The following is a 9,619-nucleotide window of genomic DNA, read 5'->3' as shown; positions in this document are numbered from 1 at the left end:
CACAGCCAAGGGCTACCTGGAGAGGAGAGGATTTGTTTGGCTCGCCTGACCCCGTCACAGTCCTTCATGGAGGGAAGTCAGGGCAGAACTCAGTAGTCATGGACCACAGAAGAATGCTGTTTGGCCCTCATGGCTTGCTCAGTTTGCTTTCTTATACAACCCAAGACCACTGGCTAAGTGATGCCTCACCCCCACGTCAGTCAGAAATCAAGAAAATGTCCTCATAGAATTGCCTGCAGGCCACTCTAATTAGAGGTGCTTTCCCAATTGAGGCTCCTTCTTCCTAAGTGACTCTACATAAAGCATAAGTAATAATTACTATTTAGAGTCAGCCTCTATATTCATGGGACACACACACAAGGGGGGGGAGGAAAGATAGTGGCAATGAAAGGGAGAAATTTATATACTCCATATTGACTATGAAGATACAAAGCTACAACGTGTATCAAGTTGGCAATAAAACCAGCCAGCAGGCCACATTTCAATGGTCTGAATGGTTACATCTCCAAGCTGATACTGTGACGGGTCCAGGGGCCATGCTCTGAGAATCTCTGCCTTCAGAAGGTGAACAGTGCCCTGAGATAGAGTTCAAGTTTGGGATGGGCTTTGCCAAAGCACTCTGGGACTAACCTGCTCTCTCTGTCTCTCTCTCTCTCTCTCTCTCTCTCTCTCTCTCTCTCTCTCTCTCTCTCTCTCTCTCTCTCTCTCTGAAGGCTCGGGCATGGTCTGTTGCTCCCCTTGAGTGGCTGGGGCTGGTGGCCAGTCCCTCTGCACTTTCCTCCTGGTAACTTGGTCCTCGGTATAGTCTATGAAGTGGCTGGCTGACTTGGGAAATGAGACTCAGGCTCTGGTCGCAGACAGGAATCCTGGCTTCAGAGTGAAAGCAGAGCCACGGGATGGGGTCATGCGCAGAGTCAAATGGATGGAGCCACCTCGTCTGACACAAGGAGAAATCAAAGGCAGGTGTGGGGTGTGGGCTCAGAGATGGGGTAAGAGCTTGGAACTCTCAGCCAGTCATCCTATGCTCTGGGAACTTTCCTCCCAAGCCTCGGCAGACCCAGAGCAGAGCCCCTGTGGCTCATGCAGTCGCAGAAAGTAGGCTTGGCTTCAGCTTTTGCAAAGCAACGGTTAGGGGAAAGCTAGGACAATCCTAGATCTGCGCTGAGTACAATTACCCCAGCCCGGACAAGTGTGCTGTCTGCTGCAGCATCTACTCACAGCTGGCTGATCTCCCTCGCTGCTGGTGTGAAGTAGCTGTGACGGTTGCCATGTTACCTGCAACTTCCTGCCGTTGGGAGAAGAGGAAGATAGGCTTTGGGTTTAGGCTGTCTGCCTTCAAGCAGCCATATTGCCCCGAGTATCCTGGCACCTCGTACGTGAACACCAGAGGGCGCTGCGGCACCGGTTCATTCCCCAAGGGCTCCTCTCACCAAGAGTTCCTCGGGGCTTGAATCCCCAGAACCACAGACTCAGGGTTGGAAGTCCTTGACTTCCCACGCTGCCTAGGGACTTTGTATTGATGCTCACTCTGAATCTCTACCAGTACTTTTCAATATCTGCCGAAGGTAGGAAATGAAGGTTCGCTGCTTACTGTCCTCGTGGATTTCCAGACCTATTCTGATTTCACTACAGCTCAAGCGTTGCTTTAAAATACCTTAGAAATAAGAAAAAGTACTAGTGACCGCTCAGATACATCCTGCAGTGATCAATCTGGGTTCCCAACTGATTTTTAGCCGTCTCAAGTATTAGTTGGGGAAATTTCAGTGTTCATGATAGCCACGGCATGATATTTTACTTGATTTTAGGTTAGGTATCATCAAAGGACTCTAATCTTGTTTGTAGCAAAACATCAGCAATAGTTATTGTTCAAAGTCAGACTTCCATATTCATGGGTGACAGAGAGAGAGAGAGAGAGAGAGAGAGAGAGAGAGAGAGAGACTCGTGTAATCCAAATTGGCTATGAAAATACAACGCTGCAAAGTGCTGGGATTACAGACAGATATCACCACGTCCAGTATATTTATGTGTGAAGAGTACATGTACATATGTCTATATACATGTGAGTATATATATATATATATATATATATATATATGCATATATATGCATATATATGCATATTTACATATTGACAAGCATCTAACCTGTTAGGGTGCAGTTTTGTGTTCTTACTAGACCTTAGCAACATAGTGTGCCACACCAGCTACTTACACAGGATCCACATGGCATCAAGGACTGTGGTGACCAAAAGTATGCAAAGGATGTGTGCATGTTGTAAGCAGACACTACACCTTTGTATAGAAAGCCCTTGAGCATCCATTGATTCGGGTACCTGGATGGATTGGAGTGGTCCTGAGACAAATGCCCTCTGGCACCAAAGGGTAACTGTTAAGCACATACATGTTCCATGAATTGTGTTGTCTGAGCTAAATAGCTTTACCAGAGAGAGAGAGAGAGAGAGAGAGAGAGAGAGAGAGAGAGAAGGGGGCAGGCAGTGGAGGCCTCTTTTCTTAGCCTTCATGAGCAAGACACTAGCTGCCTGCCCCGCCCATCCAGCAACAAGTGAGCTGTGGAGGGCAGATGTGATTAACAGAGGAGGTGAAATATTTCTGTGTAGAAACCAAACCAAACAAGTTTCGGGGGGGGGGCTGAAATAATACAATTTTAAATATCCTTCGACACCTGTCCTGCATTGGCGAGTCTGAGCGGGCTCTGTGAAACATCACAATCTTCAGGAAACTGTGAAACTAACAGCATTCAAAAGCTGCATGGAAGATGATAGATAAAGGACCCAAAAGTACATTCCAGGCTTGTCAGTGGTCACAGCAGCCACATTAGCCACATTCTGAGGTAACACTCAGAAACTCTCCTGCAAACAAAAACCCCTGCCAAGGCCACATGTGGTCTGGACCCAGAGCAACCCTCTGCTCTCTTTCTCCAGTCAGCTTCACCTTTTAAAGACCTTTTGATCCTCAGTTTCTTCACATCAGAAATGGATGTAGCTGTAACCACAGAGTGCGTGATGACGGTAGTCACGCACGTTCATGGTGCTGTGAGCTGAGACTGTGCCTCTGACCTTTGTCATTTGAACATCAGATCCTCCCAACAGCAAGCCCTTGGTCCCTTCCAATTCCTGGCTGAGGAAGCTGAAGTGCAGAGGGTAGCTCCCTCCATCTTTGCAGAGGTTTAGCTGGAGTCTAGCATGGCCTTGGCCTCTGCACCCACTGAATGATCATAAACACAGCAATCGTTGCCAGTTGATCATAGAGGGACTGTAAGCCTCGGGCATGTGCCCTGGAGAAAGGCGATGTGTGACATCAGAGAGGGTTTCTGCGGCCGTCATGATCACCTCCAGCGGGAGTGGGTTTCATCCAAGAATTAGAACATGAGAATCCTCCAGTGTTTGTTCCTTTCTGTCTGTATACGGCTTCAGGTCTGCAGACTCTGAGATGCAGCCGCCTTCTGTTCGGTCGCTAGCAGCACCAGCCACACAGGACAAGATTTCCCTGTTTCCATTTTACTGCAGATAGAAAGCACAGGTCCCTACAGCTCAAAGACTAGCCAAAAGCCATTGACAAACTTGCAGGGTAAATTTAACAGGATTGTCATAGGATTAAAAGACGCACGTCACGGGTGAGTTGACAAGATGACTGGCAAGCAGCAGGCTCTCAACAGCTACTTAGTGGGAATGACAGGGACGGGCTTGTGCTCAGTCTTCCTCCAAGCAGGGGCCTGCCACCGTGTGGCCCAAAGGCTCGCCCTGTCTGAGCCCCACGGGGCTCACTCTTTACAGCTAGCATTGGTTGGCTCGAATTTAAAAGTAAATGCATGTGTTTTCCTCTACGCTCTTGAACTCGTGGCTTTGATTTTATTCACATAGCATAGTTCTCACTGATGTGGGTGAGCATTACAATTCACATTATCCCTAATATGTACACTCCAGAGTGGAATGTCTTCATATTCTGAAGGCAGGACAGAGCAAGAAATGTCACCCAAGCATCTCCTCGCTCGCACAGGGCTATTTGCTGCTACGCTGACCTTAGTGTTAATGACACAAAGTTGAAGTTCAGGAGGGTCGATGAAGCAGGCATTTTACCTCAGAGCTCCCAGAAGGCATCCTGGGGGAAACTGAGCTGTGGATCTAGGATATGGCTGCAGGATTTAGGCCTTTTCCTTGAGCCTATTGTTTTATACCAAATGTGTATTATCTGTGTGATTTTGATTACTGTGAAAAGGGAATCATAGTATACTTCAGAAAGGTGACCAATTTCCCATCAGGCAAGAACATTTCTTTGTATGCAACATGGATTGCTTTCTGGTCGTGATAATAAACAGTTTTCTGAGCATCTACTTTGTGCCAGACACAGGCTTAAGAACCAATCCCATCATTAATTCCCACAAGCCCGTAAGATGTGTTTTTAAGACCTCTGTCTCCTGCCAACAGCAGCATAAGAGGTAGAGTGAGGACCAAGCCCCACTATGGCTTCCCTGTCCCTTGGTCCTGGCTCAGATTTAGTGAGGAAGATACTTGGCTCAGCCACTCTTGACCTGCCGTGCCAGGGCGGTGGCTGCAGGGCTCAGGGCTTTCTTCTCTGAACCTCACTTGAAGACAGCTGGCACAGTCGGTTCCCATTACTCAGTTCCAGAAGCCGTTTTGCAGCTTGCTCTGTCTGCCTGCAGAGTCTCACAGCCATGGCCGAGAACTAGGCCCCTCCACTGTGCTTCCTGGTCCCTGAGAACGTCACCCAGTGTTGGTCAGATAGACTCTGGTTAAAGGCTGGGAGCAGAAGTCAACATGACATGGCCGGAACAGGCCAAGCATCTGTTCAGGAGGCCACAGCCTTGGAGGAGGAAGTGCCTGCCTGCCTGCCTGCCTGCCTGCCTGCCTGCCTGCCTGGCTTTCCCCACACAGGGTGATGTCAGAGAAGCCCCGTCATCTGATGGTCACCTGCTCATCCTGCTGGCAGGTGGAAGGCAAAACATAGTTAAAGTTTAGTGGGCTTAATCTACCCAATAATAAAAATAATAATGGCTCAATTAATAGCAATCCTGTGCACTTTGTGAGTGCTTTCATCTGTGAATCAAAGTGGTTTGAAGGAGCAGCCATCATTAGGCTGATTTTACTGACAGAAAGGGGTTAAGTGACTCGCCTTAGGTCAGAATTTGAGTCAGCTCTGCAAACCAAGAGAATGCCTGCTCAGCCAGGCTCGCGCTCTCTCTCTCTCTCTCTCTCTCTCTCTCTCTCTCTCTCTCTCTCTCCTCTCTGGCACTTGTGCAGCATCTTTCATCAGAGAATCCTAAATTAATCTCCCAACAATTATCACCATTCATCAGTGGCCAACAACCAAAAAAAAAAAAAAAAAAAACTTGTATGGCTTCCAAGCTTTGGAGGCCCCTGAGCTATGCTGCCTGCCTCCCCTAGGGCATCAGGCAGTGTTGGAGCAGGGGACACACTGAGCCAGGAGCAGGGTCCTTAGTCCGACCATCAGAGGATCAAAGGCAGCAGGCCAAGCATCCACAGTCATTCCCCATAGCTCCGGGTTATCGTGGCAAGTCTAGCTCCAGGTGTGCGTCTCCACCGGTTTATTCCAGATGGAATAAACACAGACAGTACAGCTTCAGGGAACTAAAGCAGACCAGAGTCGGATGCCCTGATCTTTGACTCTGTGGTTTACCTGCTGTGCATCCTTCGGTTGCTTCACTCTCAGAATCTGTCTTCAACCGCACACTTGGTGGGCTGGACTTCAGATGCTTTCCGAAACTGATGACGTCAGCGGTCCATGCTTTTTCTCTAACTAAAAATGCTATGACATTGTATTTTACACACATGCTTCTTAAGGCACTGTCTCGTACCATACACAGCATATATGAAAGAATGGGGAATAAGTGTGTAACAAAATATATGTACTAACACCAGTGGCTACCAGGTAGGAAGGGGCACCTTACTGAGGCATTGGGCCCAAGACACCTGGAAGACAGTTCATCAGTGGAAGCAATTTTTTTTATTGGGCATAGTCTAACAAAACCAGATTTAAAAATAAAATCTTATCTCTAAAAGGAAAAAGAAAGGGTGAAGAGCACCTGTTGCTCTTGCAGAGGACCTGAGTTCAATTCTCAGCAACCACAAGGCTATATATATATATATATATATATATATTTATATATACACACATATACATATATATACACATACATATATATATACACACACATATATGCATATATACATACACATACATACACGTATACATATATACATACATATACATGCATACATACATACATACATATACATATATCATATATATATTTACTCCAGTTCCAGGGGATATAGCGCCATCATCTGGCATTTGGAGGTACTGTATCATGTCATGAACAGACATGCAGATAAAACACTCCCGAAATATAAAAATAATAAAATACAGAGGAAATCAAAAAGTGAAAGACAGCTGAAAGGGGAAACAAGCGGGAGGCGCCACCTAGGGAGTGTGGGGTCCTGCTATGAGCTCAGCCCTCCAGTTGTATGTGCCAGGCTTGGGCCCATTTTCAGACTTAGAAGCCACCCAGGAGTCATGATAGGACTTGCCTGAGTGCCATCAGTAGCTGGGATCACAGGATTTGAGCTCCAGGCTGTCTGATTCCTGGGCTCCAATTCTCTCTCAGTAACCTGGGAGGTTTCTATTGCGGAGTACATTTTTTCTCCAGCACTTGGAAGGTGAAGGGAGAAAGATCAGGAGTTCAAATCCAGCCGTAGCCACACAGCAAGTCTGAAACCAGCCTCTGCTGCAATGTACCATTTATATATCCAGTAGCAAGTGTTAGGTTCCCGAAGTAAACAGCTGGCACCTTCCTGAGGCCCTGAAGTCCGAGGACTCAGAAGAAACAAAGGTGTGGACACAGTGAGGGAAAACCAGAGGTGTGCCCAAGTCTGGGCTGGCAGCTACCCTGAGACCTAAAGAGAAAGAGCAATCTGAAGCTGCCAAGGTTAGAGGGGTGACAGAGAGGGGCTCTCCAGGGGAAAAGGCAGTGACCCGCAGAGGAAAGCGCAAGAAGCTGGAGAAGAAACACCACCTCCTCTAATGTCTCCCTTCTTTCCATCCTTCTCTCTGCCTCCCCTTCCCCCCCCCCCACCCTGTCTCTCCAGCTGGGCTCTCCACTGATCAGATCAGGCTGGCAGCTAGAAGGGGCCTGCCTGAGAGAGCCCCTTTTCCTGGTGAGCTTCCTGGAACAGAAAACAGGACAGGGAAAGAAAAGAGGGCAGGTGTGGAGTAGGAGTAACAAAAGACCCTTCCTCCAGTGTGGCCAATCCTAGTGGCAAGAACCTCTTCCCAGAGCCAGAAGGGAGAGCTCTGATGGCTGCTGGCCTTGCCTTATGCTAAAAGCCCTGCCAGATACAGCAATGCCTCTTTTTGAGCTTTGTGTCCATTTTACAGATGAAGGTGTGGAGATCAAAGGAGGCTAAGAAGCTGATATCACTTCAGCAAGGAATCCCTCTGGGAAGAAAAGGTAGGGCATTTGTGGTTCATCCTGGAGTTTAACAGCATCTTCACTCATTCTTTCATTCATCCATCCATCCAGCGATTATCTCGCTATCAGTATGGTAGCTGTAATATCCCAAATCATAATTTAATAAAAGGTGGTGGTCAATATTTATTTATTTTTCTTTACCCCTCACCTGATACTTCTTCCAGGACTTTGTTCATGAATGGCCACTGGCCTTTATTCAGCTCTTCTTGTTTGTGAGGGACTGTGCCAATAACTGGGCTGCATTATCTCATTTAATCCCCATAATAACTCTTAGAGGGAGGGATCATTCTTATTGTCTCTCCTTTACAAACAGGAAACCCGGGCTTAGAGAGATTAAATTACGTGACCAAAGCCACTGGGCTGGGAAGGGCTGGAACTGAGATCAGAACGGATCCTTCTGACCTTGGTGTAGGTCAGACTGGCCAACATGGAAAGCCTTCTCGAGGTCTCACTTCTTAAACCTCTGTTAGAGTTCTTTGCCAGGTCTCAGGAGATTGGGCCACTTGAGGACTCCTGGTCCCAGCCTACAGACTCAGGACTTGGCTTGCCTGCTTCCACAGGAAAGCTGGCCTTGAGATTCTCACAGGACCACTTCTACTTGGAGAGAAATGCAAGTTCACACTGTAGGAATGACAACCCCATCGTCCCCCCTTGAAAAGCCCGGGCCAATCTTCCTTTCTCCTTTTCCAACCCCGTGAAACTCAAGGAAACAAAGGGGTCAGAGCCAGCTGTAAGCAGCTCGGAATGCAGCCTCTTCAGCTCCTCCTGGCAGGCAGGAGCGTCGAAGACAGCCGCACAATGCCAGACGAATACTCATCTCTTCAAGCAGTCCGTGGCCACCCCACCGAAGGCAGATAAAACACTTTCGACGGTATCACGTTTTATCTCCCCTTTGTGGGCCAAGGGAATAAAACACAGTTGCCAAACACAAATTAACGTGTAATTATTTTCCTTGCCTGAATCATTTTCTTTCATGTGTTGGAGCATGCTGCGCAGAGAACACCACACCTTGGACCTTAATTGTGGTAATCAGGGTGCCGGGCCACAAGAAAGTCTGCTAACGCCTCTTCTAGCTTTTGCTTTCAAGTTGAAGCAGCTAAGCCCTCCGCCCTCTACTTCTCTTTTAAGAGAAAGAAAGCAAATGTTGGGGAAGGTCCCAAGGCGGCTGCAGCCAATGGCAGACCTGCTTGGCCACAGGAAGGTGTCCATTACCCTGAATATAAACACAGCCATCTTGGACAAGTGACTTTACAAGATCATGGCTATCATTGTGCCCCACCCCACACCACCCCTGCAATGCGCCCAGCCATTTTTCTTACTATTATATTGCTTAGTAAATTTAAGACCACCTGTCATTGTATGAAAGCCACCATGAGAAGTGTGTCCTATGGTCCATCTGCAGAGACGCTTTTGATATTTGAGTCACGTGATAAATGGCAGGGAATTAGACCAAGGAAGAATTGCTGTAGGTCTCTGTCTCAGTGACTATCTCTGGCCCCTCGAGGTCCTTGCAAGATGATTTTTTTCCCTTTATTTTTGTTTTGTGTGTGTGTGTGTGTGTGTGTGTGTGTGTGTGTGTGTGTATGTGTGTGTGTGTGTGCGTGTATGTATGTGTGTGTGTGTAGGTGTATGATGTGTGTGTGTGTGTATGTGTATGTATATTGTGTATATGTGTGTATGTGTATATGTGTGTGTATGTGTGTTTTGTGTTTAACATGGGTTCTGGAGGTCAAACTCAGGCCTTCATGTTAGCAAGGCAAACACTTTACCGACTAAGCTGTTTCCACAGACCCAAAGGCCAGTTTTAAGTTATTTTGACTCTCTCTCTCTCTCTCTCTCTCTCTCTCTCTCTCTCTCTCTCTCTCTCCCTCTCTCTGATACAGGTATGAAATGGTGGTTTAGTCACCAGAAACCACATCTTCACGTGCAGGAGACTCACCGCCTCCTCATCCTTCTTAGCTGTACTTAGAAAATTTGTGGGTAATTAAAACACAGCCCATGCTTTTTTGCTCGGATTCTGAAGCCCAAGACACCAGTTCAACTCAGCCAGTGGCAGGAGTAAGGGGTTGGGAAGCTAATAACCTTACATTTA

At 47.3% G+C, this 9,619-nt stretch overlaps 2 long non-coding RNA genes across 4 annotated transcripts in view; one reads left to right on the top strand and one right to left on the bottom strand.

Annotated features, from left to right (window-relative positions):
• The window catches only part of Gm34332, a 1,720-nt gene extending 284 nt beyond the window's left edge, over positions 1 to 1,436 (bottom strand). The window contains exons 1-2 of the long non-coding RNA XR_382404.2: positions 1,219 to 1,436; positions 1 to 16 (exon numbers count right to left, since the gene is read on the bottom strand). The exon at positions 1 to 16 is cut by the window's left edge and continues 284 nt beyond it. This is a non-coding gene — a long non-coding RNA (predicted gene, 34332). The remainder of the gene's footprint in view (positions 17 to 1,218) is intronic.
• Gm34278 overlaps positions 1 to 7,512 on the top strand; it is a 17,919-nt gene extending 10,407 nt beyond the window's left edge. Inside the window, exon 5 of one of the 3 annotated variants that reach the window (XR_873419.1) lies at positions 7,434 to 7,512. This is a non-coding gene — a long non-coding RNA (predicted gene, 34278). Of the gene's footprint in view, positions 1 to 713; positions 2,007 to 7,433 lie in introns of those variants that run through there. The other 2 variants (XR_873422.2, XR_873418.3) reach the window with 2 other exon arrangements.
• The last annotated feature ends 2,107 nt before the right edge of the window (positions 7,513 to 9,619 follow it).

The sequence above is a fragment of the Mus musculus genome, chromosome 13, assembly GCF_000001635.26.
Source record: "Mus musculus strain C57BL/6J chromosome 13, GRCm38.p6 C57BL/6J".
Classification (NCBI taxonomy): Eukaryota; Metazoa; Chordata; class Mammalia; order Rodentia; family Muridae; genus Mus; species Mus musculus.
Note: the sequence above shows the minus strand (reverse complement) of the source record. Positions and strands in the feature narration are given on the sequence as shown.